The sequence below is a fragment of the Lygodium microphyllum genome, chromosome 26, assembly GCF_053477565.2.
Source record: "Lygodium microphyllum isolate KBCC chromosome 26, Lygodium_microphyllum_v1.1.10, whole genome shotgun sequence".
NCBI lineage: Eukaryota > Viridiplantae > Streptophyta > Polypodiopsida > Schizaeales > Lygodiaceae > Lygodium > Lygodium microphyllum.
In genome coordinates this window covers 104,328,511-104,353,481 of record NC_141160.1, presented here as the reverse complement: position 1 = coordinate 104,353,481, position 24,971 = coordinate 104,328,511, and positions in this window count along the sequence as shown.

The following is a 24,971-nucleotide window of genomic DNA, read 5'->3' as shown; positions in this document are numbered from 1 at the left end:
GCATAGTCATCCAAAAAATCTTTAACGTCAATCTCCAACCATCTTTAATCAGATTCAGCTTCAATCTTCTTCAATAGCAACTTTATTGTCTCCATGTGATAAAGATAAATCCCACACATCATAGAATTTAGAACACAACACTCACAATCACAAAAAATATATAGTTTGAATGACACTAGTCTCCAAAAATGGAGAGCTAAAAAGAAGGATAAATTTTATTAAAATATGATACATCCAAAAACTACACCACTACTATGTAGGATGAAGATGTTTCTTCTTAAACTTCATGCTAAGCTTGAGACATTCTAGGGTTTTTCTTTCATCCACATAATGGAGAGGTACATTTTGAAGGATTTGCAAATGACACATCCATTTCAATAAGAAAATAAATCTAGTAGGAAACACATGTGCAAAGTAGTACACCACATCCATCTGAGCAACAACCACATCCTCATTAGGATTTATTGTTACATACGAAATGGTCTTTTGAGTGTTTAGATTGGACTGTTGATGCATGAAGGCAAGATATCAACAAAAATGTGTAGCAAGACATACAAAAGTATCCTCAAACTGAGCATACACATGAGCAAATTGAAGATAGGAGTTTGAATAAGCTGAGGAAGTCTCCCAAGACCTACTAGGAATGAGAAGCTAATTAAATATAGGTCCTATCATAGAATCATGTAAATTCCATTGCTATCAACGGATGATGTCATTATTAAATACAGGAGTGTCCAACACATAGTGAGGTGGAAGGTTGATATATTCCGTAGGAGGTGGAATAGGAATAAGGATAGAACATTGAAGAGGTGGATATGACAAATCATAGAAAAAGGAAAAGTGTAAGGATAATGATGTTGGAAATGGAGGAAATAATACTAAAAAGGCTTTAAGTGATTCCAAACAAAAGGTGGAAGGAACATGAGGAACAACAAGAGAAGGATCTAGGAGGAGAAGAGGTAATAGGATTAGTAATAAAAGAGCATGAAGTAAAAATTGGAATATGAGGGAATAAAGCAAGGGTAAAAGATAAAATAGGAATGGAATTAGAATTAGTAGTAAGAATATGAATATAAGAAGGAAGGCGAAAAGCGATAAGGGAATATGAAATAAGATCATGAGGATAAATAGAATAATGGAATTTAAAATTTTGGAAGAAATCCTCAACAAACAAGGGATTATATCAGTAATGTGTTGGAACACTTTAGCACACAATTGTTGGAAATCAGATTATAAAAAATACTCTATCGACGGTGTGGACCCATGACAACATCATCCAAAGCAGGATGCCAAGCATCTCCTCTACACCATGGCGTACGCTGATGAAAGTTTTGCAGGTCATCCACAAGATGTAACTCCACAGAATGTACATATAATATAGCTTACCAAAACCACATCCCCCACATAAATACTCAAATCCTCCTCATTTGGAATTTGAAAATCCCCTTTAATTTACATAAAAGAGAGTAATCTAACTTGAGGATCAAGCATGTCATCCAAGGCTCTATCAAACACTGATTTGAGAAAATCACTCGACCAAAGATCCTGCAAAACTATCCTCCTTTGGAGTATATATGGCCAACCTCTACTGATGATATTTAAGCGAAAAAGAGGGCAAAGGGGAGACAAGCTCACTATAACGAGTAAAAGCTTCATGTACACAATCCATACAATGATGTAACCTTTCCACCTTGGCAGCAAAGGTATCACACAACCTAGCTTGTTCTTGTAAATTCTCCAACTTTTCCTTAGAAGGAAGAACAGAATGAATAATAGGAGCAGGAGGGGGATCAGAGAGGGTAACTATTTTAGACTGCAACTCATCAATATGCTTCTTTTGAGATTCCATAGTCACTTGGGCATGTTTTAATTCACCCTCATAAACACTAAGCTTCATGGCTAAAGTAAGTGTCTCTGCCAAAGCATCATCCTTCTCTTTAGTAATGGACACCTTATTTGCCTCTATGCTTGCAATTTTAACTTCCAACTCTCTAATAGTAGCTTTTTGAGAATACATTAAAATAGTAGCTTCTTGCATTTGTTTATGCATGTCACTTAGAGGCAAACCTTTTTGAAGCCAAATCTTCTAGTGCCTTGCTCAATTGACAAGTCAAGGAATCCAACAAAGAGGTAGAAACTCCTATGTAGATAGACTAGAGACAAGAAGTCAAAGTTATTTCCATTGTAGCTTAGACATTTGGCATGAGCTAGGAAAATAGGGTGCCAATAGTCAATGTTGGGAGGAATGAAGGAATTTTTGAATCCATTGTACCTTCTTGTTGTACTGCAAACAAATTAGAATATGCAAGGAATAGGGGAAGGGAGCTACTAGATGCCTTAGGTATTGGAGTTTATTTCACAAGTGATGAAAAAGGTAGGATTAGGAGGACCTTGTGTTCAGTGCTTCTTACAATGGAACATGACAAGGGGCACATCTGGTGAATCTAAGTTGGGCTGCATAGGAGGAGGAGAACAAACAGAAGGAGGAGACTATTGAGGAAGTGGGGAAGGATCATGCACATAGGAATGCCACTTGGGGGAGGTGCTAATTGAATTATTTTCTATTAAAAAATCCCATAGAAAACAATACTAAGCAGACCCTTCTTTACATGCTAAAAGTACTAATACATTTTAGCGAGAAAAAATGTTTTCTAGTTGAACTTAGTACCCCTTAAGGATTCTGACAAACGTAGTGAATAGTTTCCTAGACAAGCACTTGGATGCAAGCTTGCTCAGTCCTGGAGGAATTGGCAATTGTTCCACAGGGGAGAGGAAATATGTGTCATTAATACTCTTGAATTGGTGATAACCTTATTTGCTACCAAAGAGTAGATGTCTTCTTTTACAACAAGGCAAGAATCTCTGCAGTGGATAATAAATGATTACCATTAGGCACAAGGGAAGCTGCAAAGGGTAGGAACAGGGCCTCATTAATAGTGGCAGGGGATAAACAGAAACAGCCATAAACAAAGCCCGAATGCTTCTTATAAGGTTTTAAAAAAGAGTAACAAAGTTTCACATCCCCCACTGGAGGAAACTTTAGGGCCACAAAAAGATGAAAACTAGCCTTATGAATGCAATCAGCATCCAACAAGAGAGAATAATCATGGATCGAAAGGGGAAGATGCTCAATCACAAGAGTAAGAGATGCCATTTAGACTATTCAAGTGCAAAAACACACAGAACAAGGAAAACAAAGTAGGAAATATTTGTAAAAAAAACCTGTATTACATAGACCACAAATGAGATAGAAAAAATTTAAAGAAATGAACAAGACTAAACCAGATCACAACCTATGAAAAAAAATCCAACATGACCTACGCACACATGTGATCAAAGGATTCATGATATGTAAAAAAACAAGCACCCTAATCCCCCGTAATCAAGAAATATAATTTCAATATAAGCGAAATCATGCCACATCTCTGACATTGACTAGGCCTAAGAGATCGGAAAATGAAATCATAACAAAACCACTTATTAATTCCCAGAAAGATAGGAACTGTTGAGACCAATGTATGATAGATAAATCCCATCCTCGTAAGCGAAGTTCATCAACCTATAGTGTAGTGATGTAGATGGGTGAAAACTACACAAATTCATTTTAGCAGATGATATTAGGAACAATTCATTGTTAAATTATGCCCTTAATGCACAATGAATGTTCACAATCCAAAGCCCATGTAATCTAGACTTGATCGGACAATGGTCTCTACAAATGCACTTTCTTGTTACAAATTAGATGATGTTTGGTGCATAGCACATGCATGGGTAATGATGGGGGATTCATTTTTATTTACAATTTAAAGGTATTTATAGCACGTGTGCACATGCACTGTGAGCATTAGGGGTTAATTTTAATTTATAAAATTATGTGGGTGATTGTGCAAGGTGCTCATACAACGACGGGGGACTCCTTTTATAAATTAATGGTTGGTTGATTTTAAGTTAAAATTTACAAAGTCCATTCTGTTAAATTGGTGTGTGCAATGGTGGGGTTAATTTTAGTTACAAATTAAATGTGTGTTATACTGCATGTGAAGGAGAGAAAAGAAAATGGAACCTTGTAATGTGTACGTAGCACCCTCAAGGTCTGATGGCACGATGGAAAAAGAAGCAACACAAATTCCACATCCAAAAAATTTGCAAACAGGAGGGTAGTAGCTCGACGAATAGAGAATCGACCTCCTAGACAATAATAAAATTAAAAAAATGATGGCTAATACCCATGCATATAGGAAAAAAAAAAGGAGTGTCTAGTTTTTTTTTGTTAGTTTACTATTTTTTTCTTATTTTTTTCTCTTTTTAAGCGTATGTTTATGTTTTTTTCTTTTTTTATTTGTGATTTTTAAGGTGTGGTTTTTATTTTTTTAACTTTGTTTTTCTTATATAAATTATATGTGAGTTGAGTTGTGTTTTATTGGGTTTTTTTAAATTTTATTTTGGTGTTGTGTTTGTGTTTGGTTTTTATTTAAATATATTGTTTTAGTTTAAAAAAATGTTTAGTTTTGAATGCCCAAACACTAACAAAAATGTGTGGAATTTATGTAGGGGACTATTTGGATTTTTAAAGATTTTTTTGGAGAATTTTATTATTATTTTTAGGATTTTTATGACTTTTCCACTAATTTTGCCAATTTTGATTAGATTTTCAAAACATTTTTAAAAAATTTAATATAAATTTCCACTTGAAATTGGTGTCTTAATTTTTAGATTTTTTTATTTTTCTTGTGATTTTAAGTAATTTTACTCATTTAATTTGATTTTTAATGAATTTTTATATGTTTTTGGGGGGTTTTTAAAATAATAAATAAGTGGATAAAAGACGGGTATCTAGTTGCACTGCATATGAACAACAGGTTGTGTGTGAACAACAACAAGTCCATCACACGAAGAAGAGTACACACGCATCCTCGCGCGAAAACAGGGGCTTAGATGGCATTGACGCACAAATCAAATAATTTACACATGAACGACCACATATTGGAAAACACTTAGAAAATTTGTTGTTGTTCCGCATGTGAATAGTAGCTACGAACCGCAAATGCATGAATAAGGGCCCGTGCGAATGCAAACACCCTTGAAGAAAAATATGCGAGATGGTCCCGCACATGAATGGCTGCTAGAGAGGGGTCAAGTTATGCGTAGGAGGGGTTGAGGGGAAAGGGGGCGACGAGCGGTTAAGGGGGTGGGAATCAAATGGGATAAGGGTGGCCAAAAAGGGGGAATGGGCGGGGAGGCCAAATAAGATGGGTAGCAGGGGGAAGGGTAAAGTGGGGGGTAGGGGGGTTGAAAATGGAGGGGTAAAAAATGGGGTTGGGAGGAAGGGGAAGCCGAGGAGGGGGGGGGGGGAGATGGCACGTAGAGGGAGTAAGCCACGTGGTGGTAGGGGAAGGACCGAGGTCGATGGGGGCAATGGCGAAGGTGGTGGCTAGCCTGAGATGGCACGGGCATCTTGGGCGATGATGCGAGGAGTGGAGGCGGGCATAGGTAGGAGGGGCGGGAGGGAGGAGGAGGCAAAGGTGGCGGGGGAGCAAGAAGGGAGGCATAGGCCAACTAGAGGAGGAGTCAACCAAGGTAGGGGGCATGGGGGAAGGAGGAGGAGGAGGAGGAGGAGGAGGAGGAGGGAGGGAGGGAGGGAGGGAGGGAGGGAGAGAAGGAATGGCAAGCAGAGAGAGGAGGGGGAGAGAGAAGAAGAAGAAAGAAGAAAAGAAAGAAGAAGAGAGAGAGGGAGGTGAGCAAGCATGGGAGGGAATGATTTGGGGAGAGGGGTGTTTGTTTGTTTTGGTTTTTGTTTTAAAATAATCAATAGAATAATAAGCACCTCTCCCCCATCCAGCGCACCATCGCAGGGCAGGGGTAAAAAAAATTACCATGACAGGATCAGATGAGAGTGGGAGAAACATGTTTGAGTTGAATGCAACACAGAGGATGCATCGGCATGCATCTCAAGGTGAAAACGTAATCAAAAATTAATAACAAAAAATTGGCTGAGCAGAATGGAATGTAGTTAGAAAGAAAAATGTTTGGTTTGATGAGATGAATAGAGCTATCAGATCAAAACATGGTTTGGATGACAAATGAGGGCGTTTGCATGGAAAAGATTATAAAAACACACACGAAGATCAGAACAAAAGTTGATTCAAGACAATCTCTCAAGCAAAAAAAGGAGCAACAAAAGGGAAAAATGTCAAGAGAGCGGTGATCAACATGACTATTAGGTCAGAATGCAATTCCAATGGAAGAAAGATGTGTTTACGTGGAAAAATATAAAAAATGCATAGGAAAACACAATTAAAAATTAATAGCAAAAAGAGAAAAGAAAAATAAAAAATATCCGAGGGGACCAACAACTCAAGGCAGTCTAAGCAAGATGCCATTTTAACAATAAAAGAGTGTATTCACATGGAAAAAAGAGTAAAATTTACATTAAAAACCCCACAAATATGCAAAAATAAATAACAACCAATCGGTGCATAAAAAAGATGGGTTGTAAAAAGAAAGTGTCTTGAAAGAAGGGAAAATCAGGGCTATCACATCAAACTACAATTTCGGCATGAGAAGGGTATATTCACATGAAAATATGTCCAATTCATGTAAATTTCATAAAAATTTAATAAATTATGAACCATTGCTCAAAATAGAGGGTATACAAAAATAAAAAATGGCTAATGTGAAGGGATAAATAGGACTATAAGGTGAACTTTTAATTTTGGTGAATGTAGGATATATTCACGTAGAAGATTAGTAAAATGATAAAGAAGGCTAAAAGGCAAGGAAAGACTGCAAGAATAGGGTAGAAGAGGGCAGTGGGGGAGGAAGGGACCTCAACAAGGCACAAATAAAATATGATATTGTTGAATGATCAAATAGCAATATATTCGTGAATATATGCAAATGAGATGCGCAGGGACGCGTCCCCACACTTAAGACATGGCACACACATAAATAAACACAAGAGGCAGGGTTAAAAACATTTGGCCCATTCAACTAGTTGATGTGGATCGCCGTCACCATGCTGGGGAGGCAAAGTTATTTGCAGGAGATACCATAGTGCATCACAACACGCATCCAACATGGTAGGGACCGTGCAGCAACACCCAGGGAGATAGCGATATTGATGGAGAACTAGCTTAAGATATTGGTACCAAAGAATATAACACTCAATCTTGATAGTCATCACTGATATTGGTATGATAGATATGTTGCTCCGCCCCATGCCTCACATTACTTGGAGAGGAGTTGAGTGGGACCCATATCTCACACCTAGGTTAGAAATCGGCAAGGCATACGTGACCCATTGAAAGTATGAAATTTGAAATTTCTTTTACCGATCTTTGTTTCTTTCCGAATAGATTGCACTTCAAGTATCGCATCAATCGTACGTTGTATAAAATATTCAGATTGCAATCCATCTTGTTCGGCGATAGATCGTTGCAGACTGGCCAATCGAGCTTGCAAAGTTTGACGTGCTCTTCGTTCCTCTTGAAGTTGCATCATAATTAGCTCCAATTTTTGCTCCATCGTTGGTTCTGGTAAATCACCTTCGACCATAAAAATATTCCATGGTTTGATCAGACATCTTGCAAAATTTCAAACAACCTCACATACTCGAAATCTTGTTAGCGGGATGAGCATAGCTCAAAGTCAGGTTTACAAGGCTTATTTCTCTTTTTCTTTAAATGGCTTTTTGCAATATTTCTTCTTTGTGGATGTTGAAGTTGATGTGACGGTCTTCTTCCAAGTGTATACTTCGTCCGTATAGACTACGTATAGCAATCTGCTTGTTGCTGGAACTGAACTTTGACACAGCATGGGTGTGAACAGAGGCTTGCAGAAACTACGAAACTGGTTCGGAAGTAATTCCGTATGAACAATCTCTATAGTAAAGATTCGAAATTGAGACTTTGAGCCTTAGTACAGCTGAAAAGCTTTAGGCTTTGGATAATAGTAATTTAACTTAATCAATCATGGATTCTAAGGACGACAGCACCTTTTGAACGGTGATGATGACGATCAGTACATGATGCCACCGCCAATTGTGAAATCTTTGAGGCCTTAAGCTTTTTCAAGCTTTTCTTTAAGCTTACAAACTCAATCTTGATGAAATTGCTTGCCTGTTTTCTGAGAAGTAGAAGAATTAACAAAGGAACTTGAGAAGTGGTCCTCCACCTGTTAGAGACTGGTCCTTCGCGATCCAACAATGTAGTAGGGGTTTCTCCACTGCCAAGAACACGCTGGTATTGACGGATTGCCGCGAGATTGACTATAGAGCTCGATCATTTAAGGAGCTTCGCCTTCACACGAGATGGTAAGCGATTGAAAGTCCTCGATCTTAGCTTCGCTCTGATACCACTGGCGCACAGATTGGATGCGTATGCGTATGTAGCGAGTACCAGAAGGTCCCCAAGAACAAAAGAACTCTACTTTTGCACAAAAAACAAAAGAGAAGACTTACACGATATGAAGCAAAAAGACTAATTGGGTACAATCTCCCCCCATGCCTTGTGTGAGCGCTCCACAAAGCATGTATTTAATATATTATTCCTCTCCAAGCTCAAAAATAGCCGAAATTTACAATTAGCATGCTTTAGCTTTTGTGTTTGCTCTTGTCCAAATAAAGAATAAAGCGGTTGGGTGCTCAAAGAGTCGAGTTGTGCCCAAATACAATGTCTAATAACAAATATTTAAATCATGCGCCTATGCGCATACAAAATAATAAATATATATCAAGCACTTTAATAAATAAGCATGTCAAAATAAATATTGGCGCCACGTCTAAAATGCATGCCCATAAAAAATGATAATTTCTTCTAAATAACTTGAATACATGCTATCGCCCAGTGCTTCCCAGTGCCACCTGCTCTACATATCAACAACAACTGAAGCATTCACAATTGTTAGAAAATAATAAAATTAAGCCGACAAAAGTGAATACCTAGCAGTCTTCAGCTACAAAATAAATAAATTGATTAGAACTTAGTCCTAACCTTAATTTATTACGAGTGCTCACTCTAAACTCATAAATGTCCATTAATTTAAATATGTATTTTGCGGGATCACCTGCTATGGAATCACCCACTTGCACATTAAATTAACGAGACGCCCGAAAAGGACATGCATTCCCATCGACTGTTCGCGCAAGGAATCCACATTGTGTATGAGCCCCGGAAATAAATATAATTTTACGGAATCCACGGCAAAACCTCACAGAATTCACTATGGAATATGCCTCTAGCATCAATATGCCAGCGTGCACAATTGATGGCACAGTAGTGCAACCCAACCCGTCTGGTGGCATAGGTGTAAGAAGGCAAACCAGGGAGCCTTGCAGTGCAGTGCACAAAATAGAATGACATGTCCTATGATGATGGCAGAGGCTCGTCCTCTGTGTGCATAGGAAAACATAGATGTATCTAGTGCTAGTATCTTAATGTCCCTTAAATCTTACCTCTCAGTTGATTGAAAGAAAAATCAATTACATTTAACCCCCTCTCTATCTTATGTTCTATTGATGAATACAAGAGGGAAACCTGATTCTTGACACCCATTGATATAATCCTCGCTGCCACTTGTGCGAAGGTTGTATGTCTTGTGTGCAATTGATGGTGCAGCAATGCATCCTACCTTGTGGCAGCATATAATGCAAAAAGGAAAGCCAGAAAGCCTTATAGTGTCGTGCACAGGAATAGATTGTACTCTGTGCATTGAGAGGCCCAACCCATGCATGCAACACTCCATTCACACATCTCACCTCTCATTTGGATTTAAAGGGCAAGGGCAAGGGCTCCTCATTCACCCCACCCTTTATCTCATAATTAATAAGTACAGAGACATTCCATACATCCCCATCCTATTAGAATGAAAGCTCACATCACTCAAGGGGTTGTCAATGAAGATCAACTTGGACTTATTAATGATGCCAAAAAATGCTTGTTGAGGAAGAGGTATACCCAAGGAGGTAGCAGACAATTCAAGAAGTTGTTGTGGATATAGGTGATTATGTTTGCTGGAGGAGTCAGATGCTCAGTAGAGTCACAAGACACATCACACCAAGGAAGGCGGCTTCAAAATTGCATCCTAGAAATTCAACTAAGAAATCAACTAGTTTGGACAGGGGGTATTCCCACCTTTTCCACAACTAGCTCCCCGTCCCCAAGGGTGTTTGCCACCTTTTCTTGGAGCAAAGCTTGTTATGATAGGAAAATTTTTCCTTTTCCAGGGATCAAAATCAATTTCTCTCACAACCAATTTTTATTTTTCTTTTCTTTTTTTTACTATAAGTAAATGGTAGAGCACCATAGGTCAGGAAAACTAACCTCGCCATGTCAATTAGATTGAAGAGGAAGGTAATTGAACAAAAGGTACCCCAATGCTCATAAATTAGGTTATAAACACAAAAATCATCTAGGTATACCTCAATAAAATCATGCATGTGATTTTGAAAAGTGGCCATCATTACTCTTTGAAAGGGATTAGGGGTGTTGCAAAGGCCAAACAACATCACTCTATAAGCATAAGTTCCCCATTCTGTTGTGAAGGTTGTTTTGGATTGATCTTCTTCTACTATATGGACTTGATTATACCCCACTTAATCCATTTAAGAGGGAATAGAACTCATGTCCTACCACCATGCCTAATAGTTGGTTTGTGAAAGGAATAAGAAAATGATCATTCTTTGTCTTGGAATTTAGCTCTCAGAAATCTGACTCCTTCAAGGGAGTGGCCTCCTCGTCTAATGCTCTACTAGAAGCGACTTCTTATTTCCATTGGGACTCAGCCAGCTCTTTAGGATGCTAAAATTTTATCATGGTGGTTTTAGATTTCATGAGAGAGTTAATTATCTCTTGACTTGAGGACTTGTCTTCAAAGGATGCTTCCATGAATGTCACATAACAGGAACCATCTGAGTTTTTTCTGGGTTGCAAAACTATGTTTGTTGGTAAGGTATATCACCATCATCCTTACTTGAGAAGGGTAAATTAGGATGACAAGAGCCACTACTAGAAGAAGGCTTATTCTGCTTGATCCATTTCTTATAGAAGTTCTACATATGATGTGATTCATTTACCAGTCTGAAGGGTACTAAAGTCATTCTGTCCAACAACATGGGAGCTTTAGCTTCAATCGCTTCTAGGACTTCATCCTCATTTTTGTCCTCTTCTGGTTGTATAGCTTCCTCCATCACTTCCATTATCTTCATTTTGACTTGTATTGTTATCTTCTTCAGACTCAGGCTCCGTCTCTATAGGGGCTCTATAGGAGAAAAACAGACTCTTTGTTGTATTTTCTACTTCTGCTTTTGCCTTCGTATCTCCTTTTGTGTTTGTCTTTGTTGTGGCCATGTAATAGGGATAGTAATACATCCATGCCTATATCTCACTATCAAAAGTAATTTTGGAAGTCATTCATGGATCCGATAGCAATAGGTATTCACCCATCAACAAGGACTTTGCTTCTTTTGGGAGTTGGCTTATAATGCCCACTGTCAGGGACTATACCTCTATTTTCTTGGGAAATATCTGTTTGATAGCTTCTTCAGTTTCTAATGCACCATCTGTAAATTTATTGGAAGATTTTGTTAAGACTTCAATGGAGGTGGATCCATTCCCTTTTTGCCAATCATACAACTTCACTATCACCTTGTTGGATCCTTTGTCCAAGGTCAAGGTTCCCTTGAACCAATCTATTCATGCTATTGCTTCAAAAAGCCATGGTCTTCCTAGGAGTAGGGATATGAGGTTCCATAGGATTTTGGTTTCACCACTACATATGTTAGCCCCAATAGTCTCTTCCTGCAAGAGTTGTCTACACATATGGGAGAATGCCCCAAGGCTTAATTCTAAATTGGTATGCTAGTCTAATAAGCCATTATATAGGATGCATGCCTTGTAGGCCTAGATCCTTCATTGTCACATCCCTCATTATGCTCACTTATGAAATCAATGCATCCACAATAAAGCATCCTTCAATCCACATACTAATACATGGGGTACTAGGATCCAAGAAGGTGTTAGCCACATCTACTTCTTTCACACGCTCTAGGGCTTTATTGGAATTAGTGGTAGCTATGGGAGCAATCCTTAGGCCACCTCATCTTGTTAGCATGCTTTTAAATTTCTTTTCATAGCTAGGGGATAACATGAGCAACTATCAAAATGTTAGGTTTGGTTTGAAAGTGTTTAGGTCTTTGACCAAGTCATACTCTTTGATGGGATCCATGGGCTTCTCCAATCGGCTAGGGAATGGGGCAATTTCCACTTTTATCTTTTCTCTTTCTTCTAGCAATGGCAACATCTACACTTATTCTATCACTGGGGGTACTTCTGCATCCTCTATCTCTTGAACCTCTAGTCTCACTTTTGTAATTGTCTTTGTATCCCTCTATGGCACTGAATTGCTCTGCATTGTACTGTTCTGTTCTATACTATTTTGTTTCTCGTTTGGAAGATTGAACTTCATCATTTTGGTACAAGGAATGTTCTCTTTTGGAACTGTGGGTTCTCTTTTCTCAACATATGTTATTGTAGTAACTTCCACTTCCACCAAGTTCTTGGATCTTCTGGTGGTTATCAACGGTGTTAGCTTTCATAGAGGTGGACTGGGATAGTCTTTTGTAGTGTGGCCTTCTCCTTTGTATCAATTGCATAAGGGTTTATAATCCATGGACCTTCAAAGGTTTGGAAAATTTGGTGAGATACATCCTTTTTCTCTACATCTGTAATACTCAACTTCTGATCTCTTGCTACCAACATGCTATTTTCCTCTAAAACTTTGAGAGAGGAACCTCCTGAAAGGGAAGTAGAACCCAGGAGGAAGAAGCTTGGTAGTGAGAGCTATGGAAGATGGAGAGCAAGAGCAAGAGAGAGAGAGAGACTCAAAAAGTGGGAACTCCAACAACCACAATGTGTGGCCAGGCCTTCCTTTATTCAAACTGTCACTAAAAGAATAAAGAATAAGTGACTGTGACGAGCGCTTGCCACCTGTAGTGTGCAGTGGCGGCGGGTACTGTCAGTGTAGTAATACATGGGCGGCTAGGCGGAGGCGCCTTTACACCCAACAACCTCCCACTTAAAGGAGAATCTACCCCGGTGAGAGAGAAAAGAAAAGAAAAGACATTATAATATCCACACATGTATAATAGGATGAGGAAAATAGCCTGTTGTTTGGTGGCAAGAGGAAGGCAAAGCGCTTTGTAGTGAGGCTCTTCGTGAGCAAGTCTGTACGATTCTTCTCAATCGGAATCTTGACAAGGTCAATAGACATGTCTTCAATGACCTCGCAAATGAAGTGATACCTCACCTCAATATGTTTCGTGTTCACATGGAAGATCCCGATTCTTGGCCAATTGAATGGCACTCATAGAATTCAAATGCAGTGTAGGCATAACATCTATCATACCAAGGTCTACAATCAAACGGCCTAACCAGATAGCCTCCTTGCAAGCCTTTGTGGCTGCAATATACTTGGCCTCTGTAGTAGAAAGAGCCGTACACTTCTGCGCAGTGGACATCCAAGAGATAGCCCCTCCAGCATAAGTGAACACATAGCCAGAAGTGGACTTCCTACTATCTGCATGTCCTGCATAATTAGAGTCAATGTACCCCACGACTCCTGTATCCTGGCTGCCATAGCAAATACACATATCTGTTGTGCCCTTCAGGTACCTCATGATACCCTTCACGGCATCCCAATGTTTCTTGCCAGGTGTAGCCACATAACGTGCCACAACCCCAACTGCAAAAGCAATATCTAGATGGGTGGCTATCATGGCATACATAATACTTCCCACAGCTGATGCATAGGGAATCTTGGCCATCTCAGCCCTTTGCTCATCTGTTTGTGGACAATTGGCTTGGGAAAACCTCACATGAGAAGGTAAGGGATAGCCACTAGGATTAATATCCTACATATGGAAGTACTCAAGGACTTTATGAATGTACTCCCTTTGTGTGATAGATAGAGTAGTCCCTGAGATCTGTCGCACGTAATGCACATACCAAGTATATGAGAGGCTTGTCCCAGATCTTTTATCTCAAAGCTCTTCTTGACCTGAGCCTTAAGAGCATCTAGCTCCTCATGAGTTGTCCCTACTAAAAGCATGTCATCCACATAGAGTACCAAAATCAGTAAAGAATCGTCATGGACTTTCTTCGTGTACAAGCATAGATCTATAGCATTGCGGCTCTAGCCCTGTGACTGCATGAATGCATCAAACTTATGGTACCATTTCCTAGGTGCCTGCTTTGAGCCATATAGACTCTTCTTTAGCTTGCACACTAGGTGTTCCCTGCCATGGTCTGCAGAGCCCTTAGGCTGCTCCATGTAAATCTCATCGTGCAAGTCTCCATGTAAAAAAGCTATCTTGACATCCATTTGGTACAAGTCTAGATCAAGCTGTGCAACCAAGGCCAAGACTAAGCGTAGGGTGGTCATATTGACCACCACAGGAGAAAAGACTTCATCAAAGTCAACACCATACTCCTGCTTAAAGCCCTTAGCAACCATTTCAACCTTGTATGCTAGCTTGGGGTGTCCAGGGGTACTTTTCAGCTTGTACACCCACTTGCATAGCAAAGCCTTCTTACCTTGAGGCAAGGAAACCAAATCCCAAGTTTGATTCTTATGCAATGAGTCAAGCTCAGACTGCATAGCCCTCTCTCACAATCACCCTTGTGCATAGCCTCATCATAAGTGAGAGGCTCTCTTGCATTTGTAACTAGTACATAATCCATAGAGGGTAATCCATAGAGGGCACAAAATGGTCAGGAGGTCATCTATCTCTAGTAGAATGCCTCAACCTAGGCTCTGTTGCCTAACCAATATCTTGTCGAACATCAATATGTCTAACATATGGGCCATGAGCATCAGGTGATGCTGCACGCTGTTTAGCTAGCCATGGAGCGGGCTGTACGGGAGCAAGTGGCTCCTCCTGAAAGATAAGTCTACGTACCTCAATCACTTTCTCATGCTGCATATGCATTTTGTCCTCATGAAAGATGACATCATGGCTGCAGATCACTTTCCACACCTGCGAATCCCATAGACGGTAACCCATCTCTCCTACATCTCTATAGCCAATGAAAATGCATTTGACACTTTTAGGATCCAGGTTATTGCATTTGTCCTTGGGCACATGGCAAAACGCCTCACATACAAAGACACGCAAACGATCATAAGAGGAGGGACTTGCCTGCCCATACCTCCTCTGCAGCCTGAAAGTCAATGCCACTACTAGGTGACCTCTTAATGAGATGCACTGTAGTAGGAACTGCCTTAGCCCAAAAGTGCTGCGGTAAGCTAGCCTGGTTAAGCATGCTACCGACCCTTTCTTGAATGGTCCTATTCATGCGTTCGGCCATACCATTCCAAGGAGGGGTGTAAGGAGTGGTCAACTGATGCTTAATACCCTGCTCATCACAAAACTGCTCAAAAGCACATGATACATACTCGCCCCCACTATCTAAACTTAGGCATTTCAACCTGTTCCTAGACTGGTTCTCTGCTAATGCAAGCCAAGGCTGAAATGTGTCTAAAACATCGGATTTTCTCTTTATGGGATAAGCCCAGACCTTACGTGAGTAATCATCTATAAAAGTAACAAAATACTTTGCCCCACCTAGTGATTGATACGGCACGGGCCCACATACATCTGATGCACAAGAGCCAAGGGCTCACCCATGCGCTTCTTACCATAATTTTTATGCATATTCCTAGTCTGCTTGCCATACAAACAATGATTACAAGAATCAAAATGTGAAGAGTCAAAAGGCGGAAGATACTACAAGCATAGAGCATTTTAATTTCTTTAAGGGACATATGGCCCAAACGAGCATGCCAAAGGGATACATGGGGGATAGAACCCATAGACAAAACATGATTCAAGGTAGCTCCAGATACAAGTAAGGGATAGAAGCTGCCTGACTTGGCACCTCTTGCAAGCACAAGCTTGCCACGAGTAATCTTCCATGCAGAGTCTCCACCAAAAGACACAAAATACCCTGCATCATCAAGCTGTCGAACTGACATAAGACTGCAAGTCAATGTAGGTACATGGTGTACATCATGCAAAAAAAAAGAACTACCAGGAGGAAACTGTAGCCTAATATCTCCAATGCCCATAATGTCAAGAGACATGTCATCACCAAGACACACAGAACCAGAGATGGTACGATAGGTATGAAACCAATCTATACAGTGTGTCACATGAAATGATGCACCCGAATCCAAGAGCCAGCATTGCGCATACATAGAATGTGTCTTAGAAGCCTGTATGGCATCGCATGAAGAAGCTACAAGTATGTAATCCTCATCTGAATCAGTGGCCTGCATGACATTAACCTCTTCTATCTTCACACTGAAATTTGTAGGTACAATACTGCACTCAGAAGACTTTTCCTGCACTTTCTGTTTTCCCTTTTCCTCGCTTATCATCGCGCATCTTATGGCACTGTGGCCTAGTATGTCTTGCTTTTGCACAATAATGATAGGTAAGATCAGACTTCCATCCACGAGATTGACTACGGCTACGTGACTTTGACCGGGACTTCTGAGAGTCCTTGCCCTTATGATCATTATCATACCTGCCATGTCTGCCACCTCTAACGGTCAATGCATGTGAAGAGCAGGAAGCATCATTGTTTCTCTTGTTGATTTCCTCAGTCAATAAAGCACTCTCAACATCTTTGATTTTCAGCCCATCAAGCTTGTTCGTGCATATGGCACTACTACGGAAGACATCCCATGATTCAGGCAAGGTGCCAAGCAGAAACAACGAGTGCAAGTTGTCTTTGAACTCAATACCCTGTGATAACAAATTCTTCATGATAGCATGAAACTGGCTGAAATGAGATGATAGGGATGTCGCCTCCTTCATGCGAAGGTCCATTAACTGCTTTAGCCAATACATCTGTGACGCGGGATTCTGCTATGCATAAAGCTCCTGAAACTTCTCCCATAAGTCCCATGCACTCTGATTCTCATCTTCAACAACATTATGATGGATCTCTTCTGAGAGTGACAAGATAATGGTAGACTTGCATAGCTCATCAACTTCTAGCCAAACATCATCATCCATATCCTTGGGTTTAACACCCTTGAAATTAAGCATTTAATTTGCAACTTCTGCATCAAAACTTGCCATATCTAGGACTTATGATACCCATAGTTGGTACCATCCAACTTGGCAATGTTAAAGAGAGCTGTGTCTTTTAGATGACTAGCCATACTGTCCCAAATCAAAGCAAAAATGCAAAATTGTAAGTTGCTATAATTAGTAGAAAATGCATTAAAACCATTGCTAATGACTTAAGTTCATGAACTCTTCTTACATCTACTCACATATGAATTTAATGAGGAAGGCTACCTTCAAGTCGTTCCATGTGCCAAAAGTTCTTGATGCTTGTCTCTCATACTACTGAAATGCCATGCCTTTGAAAGTGGTGGGGAATTTCACCAACCGATACTCAAGGATTATCGCATTGTTGGCTACATACACTACCATGAACTCAGGTACATAAAGATCAAGGTTTTCATTGTACTCCTAGGGGGTCCACTTATAAGGAATCATCTATATAATGTGTGTTCAAAGGATATTAAGAAATACCCTTTATTTACATGCTATAAGGCCTTAAAACAACCCATTTTACTTTACTAAACTTATAGTTTTTCTCAAGTTGTAGTTTAAAAAATTTGCAAATATAATCTTGTAAATTTTACTAAGTATAATACATGTTCTTTTGAACTCATGTGGTATCTTACATGTTCTATAAGGTGGACTCCCCCAGATTGTACTCTCCCTTAAAGATTGACAATGGATCTAAATTTATTGGCCTATTATCAATATTTCCAAGATGGATCTAGCTAGGAAGGGAACCTTGACTCATTGTTGGGACTTCTTTAAACACTATCACAAGGGCATCAAAGGAGACTTCTGCTAGCTAGCTTGTTTTCGGCTTTAATTTTTTCCTTATCTCTTCTCACGTGCCTTTGCATTTGTCTCTATTCAACAGAGTAGAATCAGAAGGGCTTCAGTCTCTGGGGGACTCTCTTGCCAACATTTCTTCTACTTCATTCTTTTGAACATCTCTGAATTCAGCTTTCATTCCACTATAGAGGGAAAGATATCCAGTTCTAAAAGTATCAAAATTCATTCTTTTGAGGATCATCATAGTGCCATTCTATCTTCAAAGGGTTTCAATGGCATAGATTGTAAAGAACACTATGTCTACTAGCTTCTAATGGGTTGGAAATTGAACAAACATAAGGTTAGTAGTGTATCAAGCATCCCAAGTATCGTGCTATTGAGAATCCACAAACAAATTCCAACTCTTTTCGTTCTTATTCTTGTGAACTTCAACTAACCATGACTCCTAAAGCTTCTTCACAAACGTGAAGCTTCCTTTCTAGCCTTTGTTGGTGCTTGTTGGTTGATGGCAATTTTCCTCCATTGCGTATGAAAAACATGAAGCTCTTGAGAGAACACCAAGGAAACAGTGATCTTACTACAAGAAAATCTACCTTTTATTCATCAACAAGCTTTTTTTCATCCTTTATATAACCATAATAGGAAAAAGAACACCATGCACAATAAATCTTCACATAGCATCATATAAAGAATCTCCCATAGCTTTATGTTTAACAGAATTGATCACATTCTTCATATTCTTCTTAGAATCTATCAAAGAACCACAAAAACACAAAAGAATGCTCCACTTTGAATGAGATTTCATCACATAGTATTCATATTCAATGTCTTCATAGACTTCTCTCAATCTCTCATGTAGATATGATGTTTTTTCGTATAGAAATGACTATCGCTCATACTCTATCTCTCTCACAAATATCCTCACTCAATAGTACATTAGAATAATAATAAATAATACTCAATAACACTCTCGTGGTCATGGATATTTCTCCTAGGAGGTATGTCTGACATGTAGAGTCACCAAAGCCACTACAGTGTCCTTGAGAGTTCACTATTGTCACTGTCACTATGGTCTTCACTTCAAGTCTTCTTTAGCTACTTCTTATGCTTCTTCAATATATTCTCAAGCTAAACATCAATTCATTAGAACATTCACAGAAGCAAACATAGGCTTATAGAACAGAGACACATGTTCTACATAACAGTGCAGAGGGTCAATAGAAGGCATAAAAACAATACAACTTCAACCAAAACCACTTCAAACCATCCAACACACTCTCAATCATTCCTCAAAAGTTTTACTCACAATCCCAACTTCACAAACAAAAAGAAAACATAGACAAAACAGACCTTATTAGAATCAAATATACACATTACAAAACTTGTCATAACATCATATCTCAACCAAAAACCATCATGAGCTTGCCAAAAAAACTCAACCCATCTCGACACATTCCAAAAAACTTCAAACTCATAAAAAATCAATCAATAAACCATCAAAATCAACCATTCATCTCACAAAAACAACAAAAATTAACCCAAAAAACAAGTTATTTCAATAGGCAACAACTCTACATAGCAAAATGGTGTTATTGAAAGGAATAATATGCACATTGTAAAAATTTCACAAGCATTGATGGCTAAAAATATCGTGCCTCACTATTAGTGAGCTAAAGCTATCTCTATAGCTATATATATTATAAACAAGACTTCCACTACCACAATTCATGATGTAATACCAAAGGAGTTCACTGGCAAGAAATCAAATTTGTCACATATGAAAGTATTTGGATGCATTACGTATTTATATGTTCCTAATGAGGTATTAAAGAAGTTGGATCTAAAACTCGAAAAGTGTGTATTTGTTTGTTATTCCCTTGAACAAAAGGGTTATAAGTGAGTAGAGGTATTATACTTAATGAGATAAGTAGTTAGTATGCTATTGAAAAATAGATTATTGTAAATGATGTAAAAGAAAATGTGGTTGCAATAAATGTGGATCCACAAACATAGAGTGGGCCTAAAGAGTTTTCTAATAGGTTTATTGGGATACATGGAGTGGCAAGTTGTGCATGAATAGCACTCCTATGGGTGCAAAAAATATATAACAAGAGGAAAAAGAAAAGGTGAATGAGCTACTTGGTATGCCATATGTTTATTTAGACTATTCACACATAGATGGTGAGTTTGATAGCTCACATTAGAGTATGGAGGAAGAGTTCCGTATTCCGATTGTTTGTACATCTAGTGTAAGAAAAACTAAGGCTGATGTAAAGGGATCACAACGTGCTTCGCAAGTATGTAAGTCAAGGAGAGCAAGGTATCCCATAAATTGGTTGACATATAATGGTTATGTTACTCGTCATTATGCATACATAGCAAAGGTTACAAAATTAGTTGAGCCACTTCTTTTAAGAAAGATGTTGATCATGTGCATTGAAAGAAAGCCATTGAGAAAGAAATGGTTGCATTGGATGTAAATTGAACTTGGGATTATATACTATTACCTAAGGCAAAGAAACCTATAGGTTACGATCGATATACAAAGTAAAAAATAATGCATATGGAAGCATGAGCATGTATAAAGCAAGGCTAATTACTAGATCTTATGCACAAACTTATGGGATTGATTATGAGGAGACACTTGTTGCAGTGGCAAAGATGGCAACTGTAAGAGTTATTATTGCAGTGGCTACAAGAAGAAGGTTGGGTCTTGTATCAAATGGATATAAAGAATGCATTATCACATGACGAGTTACAAGAAGAAGTGTATATGGAGCAATCATAGGGTTATGAGAGCATGATGCATCCCAATTATATGTGTAGGCTATACAAAGTCTTGTATGGGCTAAAACAGGCATTAAGTGTATAGCATGATAAGATAACATAGTATCTTGTCTCTATTGGCTTGCATGTTGGAAATGTAGATTAGTCACTTTATGGGCATCAAAGTGATAAGAGCATTGTTATGATTATCTCCGAGGAGTCCACCTATAAGAAATCATCTATATAACCTGTGTTCAAAGGATATTAAGAAATACCCTTTCTTTACATGGTATAAGGCCTTAAAATAACTCTTTTACTTTACTAATAATTTTTTTTCAAATTGTAATTGAAAAATACTTTTGTAAATATAATCTTGTAGATTTTACTAAATATAATATCCTTTTTTTTGAACTCACGTTGTATCTTACATATTCTATAAGGTGGATTCCCTAGGCGATTATCCTGTATATGGATGATTTGATTGGTAGGGGTGATAATGTGCAAGAGATGGAGCATACAAAGAGTCTTCTCAAGTAGAAATTTAACATGAAATATTTGGGAGAGCTAAAGTAATTTATTGGCATTAAGGTGATAAGAACATCTAAGGGAATATTACTCTCAAAAAGGTAATACATCTTGGATATGTTGACAAGTATAGTATGATCTATTGTAAGCCAATATTAGTGCCATTGGATCAAAATGTCAAGCTAAGTGCTGATGTGGGTGAGATATTGGAGGATCACATGATGAATAGGAAGATGGTGGAAAGTTTAACCTTCACCACTATCACTACACAATTTGCTTAGAGAGTCAATTTATGTAAGTGACTTCTAAGCCTCATTTGGATAGTGTGAGATATACCTTGCAATACCTTAAGTCTATGTTGGATTATGGTATCTTTTATGAGATTGGCTCAATGGTGTAGTAGATTGGTTATACTGATGTAAACTAGGTAGGTAGTGTGTTTGACAAGAAGTCCACTAGTCCTATGTATTTTCCTTTGTAGAGTATATGGGTGGTGATATGGTAGCATGTGAGGTAGTTTGGATACAAAATCTACTTAATGACTTGGGGACACAAATCAATAGGAGGATTGGCATTTATTGTGAGGGTTGGCGAGAAACCCATTGTTTCCTACATGCATGAAACACATTGAAGTTCATTACCATTTCATTAGAGAGCGAGTCTTGGAAAGTGAGATATTGATCTCATATGTGTAGATATAGATGATTAGGTTGTAGATATTTTCACCAAGACCCTAGGAGCAAAAAAGCTTCAATGATTTCAGAGCTTAATTGAAGTATAGGTCATGAAGTTATGCTTGAGAGGTAATGTTGAGATGTCAAGATCAATACAAGTTGACATTCACATACCTTGGATAACTATTTTCAAGTTCATATTAGTTAGTGGATGGTTTCTACATTGATATATCATTTCAGTGATACTTTACATATTGACATCAATTAGTCCACCTACCCAAGTTACAAGTTACCTATCTTGTTATCTTTCTAGTTAGCATGTTTACACTATGGAATGCTTATATATTATTTATATTGTACTCTCTTTTTCTTCTTGGTAGACTATTATAGTGAAGAAGAAGAATAAGAAGAAAATACTAGGGTTCTTTGCCTCTTTTCTTGTGTGCATTCTCTATGTGTGTGTGTCTCAAGCTCCCTCTCTCTCCCCCCATCTTTTCATGAATCCCTAACAAGGAGTGAGAAGAACATTTTTCCTTCATGTCCAAATATTTTAACACATTGGATAGAAGCAAGTACTGTGAGTCATCTATTTCAATGGGTGTCAAGGAAGCAAGAGTCATTTCATTAAGATGTGGCTCTTTTGAATAGGATGGCACCATGAGAGGAAAACCATGCTCCACCACCATTTTATGTTTCTCTTAAATATTTATTGGTTCCTCAAGTAGCTCTTCTCCTCTATATGTGATAGCAACAATCTTTGAGTTGTATCTTCATCCCTCTCCTCTACGAGGGCATCCAATGCAAGGAGCTAGATCACCAATGCACAATTACACTCTGGGAGCTGCAAATATGTTGTATGCATAGTGCACTCTCCATGAAAATAGTGCATGCTCTATGCAAAGGACCCATGTTATCCAAACACCCACTCACTACTTTTTGGTGGTTCTTCACATCTTGAAGTACCATGAGTTGTTCCAAAGATACATTAGGGGAGTTTTGAGGTCTCGAAAATGCCCTGTAAGAGATCCTAGAGAGAGAAAACAATTTACGAAATAAAATCATTTTATAGAATTTTTAAAAGGTTTATATTTTGGTAAGTTAAAATATCAAAATTCGTTAATAAGTCATTGTCGTGATATTCTCGTGGTCACATCAAACCTAGAAATCTAGGTCGCCATAAAGTTGGCAAGGTTGTCATAATGAAGATCTTACCTCTCCTCATTAAAGTGAAAAGTAATATTCAATTTGAATTTTGGTGGATACTCGATTGCCTCCCTCCATCGTTTCTCCATCGTTTCTCTCTTCTTTTTTTCTCCTCCTTATTAGTCTCTTCTTTGTTTTCGTTCTTGCTTCTAATCATATCCTTAGCTATGGATCAATCACCCAATGATCTCTGTAACTCAGCTATGGATCAATCATCTAATGATCTCTGTAGCTCTCATAAAAGACCTCTCTATCATCTTCATATTGAGTTGGACAGTGAGTATGAACCGATAAGAAAGAGAACAAAATCTATCACGGTTACAGAGTCTATGAAACATATACTGAGGTTTGAAGGAAAGAAGAATATTGATCTTTGGTTAGATGGAAAGCTATATCCCAAAGATCCTAGCAGAAATAGCACTCCTCCTTTCTATAATAGCTCGTCATTAATGAGGTTTATTGGCGATGGCTACAATGGATTTTTAGGTTATACACTTAATCTTGTTGCAGAAAAGGATATCCTTGGACTAGAGAATCATCTTTTGATGAAACACAATATAGAGTTGTTGCAGAAGCTAGAGGATTGTCAACAAAAAATTCATTCATTGGAAAAGCGTATCAAAGCTTATCAACAAAAGCAAACTTTATTAGGCCTTCGAAATCGACAAAGAGATCTTAAAAATATTGAGAATCTCAAACGAGGAGGAGGAGGCTGTGGTAAAAGAATCCAAGCAGCAAGGTATATTTTTTTTCACTTGAAAAATCTTAAATATGGCTTTATTTAAACTACTTGCATTGATTTGTGATGTTAATTTTGCTTAGATCTCTTCTACAACCAAATGCAAGTGAAAGAGATTCTTTAAAAGCAGCTCAGTTTTATTATCATCTTCTTCCTTCAGTGGTTTCAAAGGATATTTTGGAGAAGAAGAAATTTAAAAAGGCAAAGAAACAATGCTTGGAGTCATTTGTGAAGGATCATTCTTTGGATTCTGAGTTAGTACAGAAGACACTGGATAGTATTGGTATCAGTCGAGATGCTTATATGCAACTTTTCCAACTTTTACAATCAAATATGAAGCAAGGACAGGTACACAATTGCATACTTCCGAAACCATTTGTGGTTAGGACTATCAGACAGAGAGTTAATAACAAAGTGATGGAGATTCTAGGTGAGCCTTTTCATATCAAGGCTAGCTTCAAGGGCAAGAAAAAGGAGGTTACATTCAATGAATTTAACAATATTTTCCTTGACTTGCCCACCCTACAATGCTTAATGATCAAATTTTATGACTTGTCAGTAGTTGAGGCACAGGGAGTGGCTAGATTTGTGATTAAACTTGATGAAAGTGAAATTCTGAAATGTAAAAAATTGGAGAGAATCTCTATCACCTTGATGAATAGAGCACTTTCGTCAAGTCATTGCAATCACTCAACATCATTTAGTGTTCAATCTGAATATAACATCTGGTGGCTAGGAGCATTTGAGGTAGATACTGAGAATTTTGATATACTATATTGGGTTTTTCATCAAACATCAATACCTAATGTTATTCAAAGGCAACAAGCAGGAGAAGAGCTATTTGTTGAAGGATTAGGGAACTACAGGATTGAGTGGCACATAGCTGGTGACCTAAAGACACTCAAATGTATGTATAATGTATCAAAGGGAGCTAACTCGAGATCTCCTTGCTTATACTGCATGTCACCAGCTGTAGAGTTAAACTCAAGCAATTGGAATAGAGCTCCCTCTAGGCACAATAAGGATCCACAGTTTAAACCAGTCTTGGACATTCCTTTAGCGAATGCCCATATTTGTACACTTCATGCACTTTGCAGGATAATCGAAAAGCTTGTTCATCTCTATATAGGATTTGCAT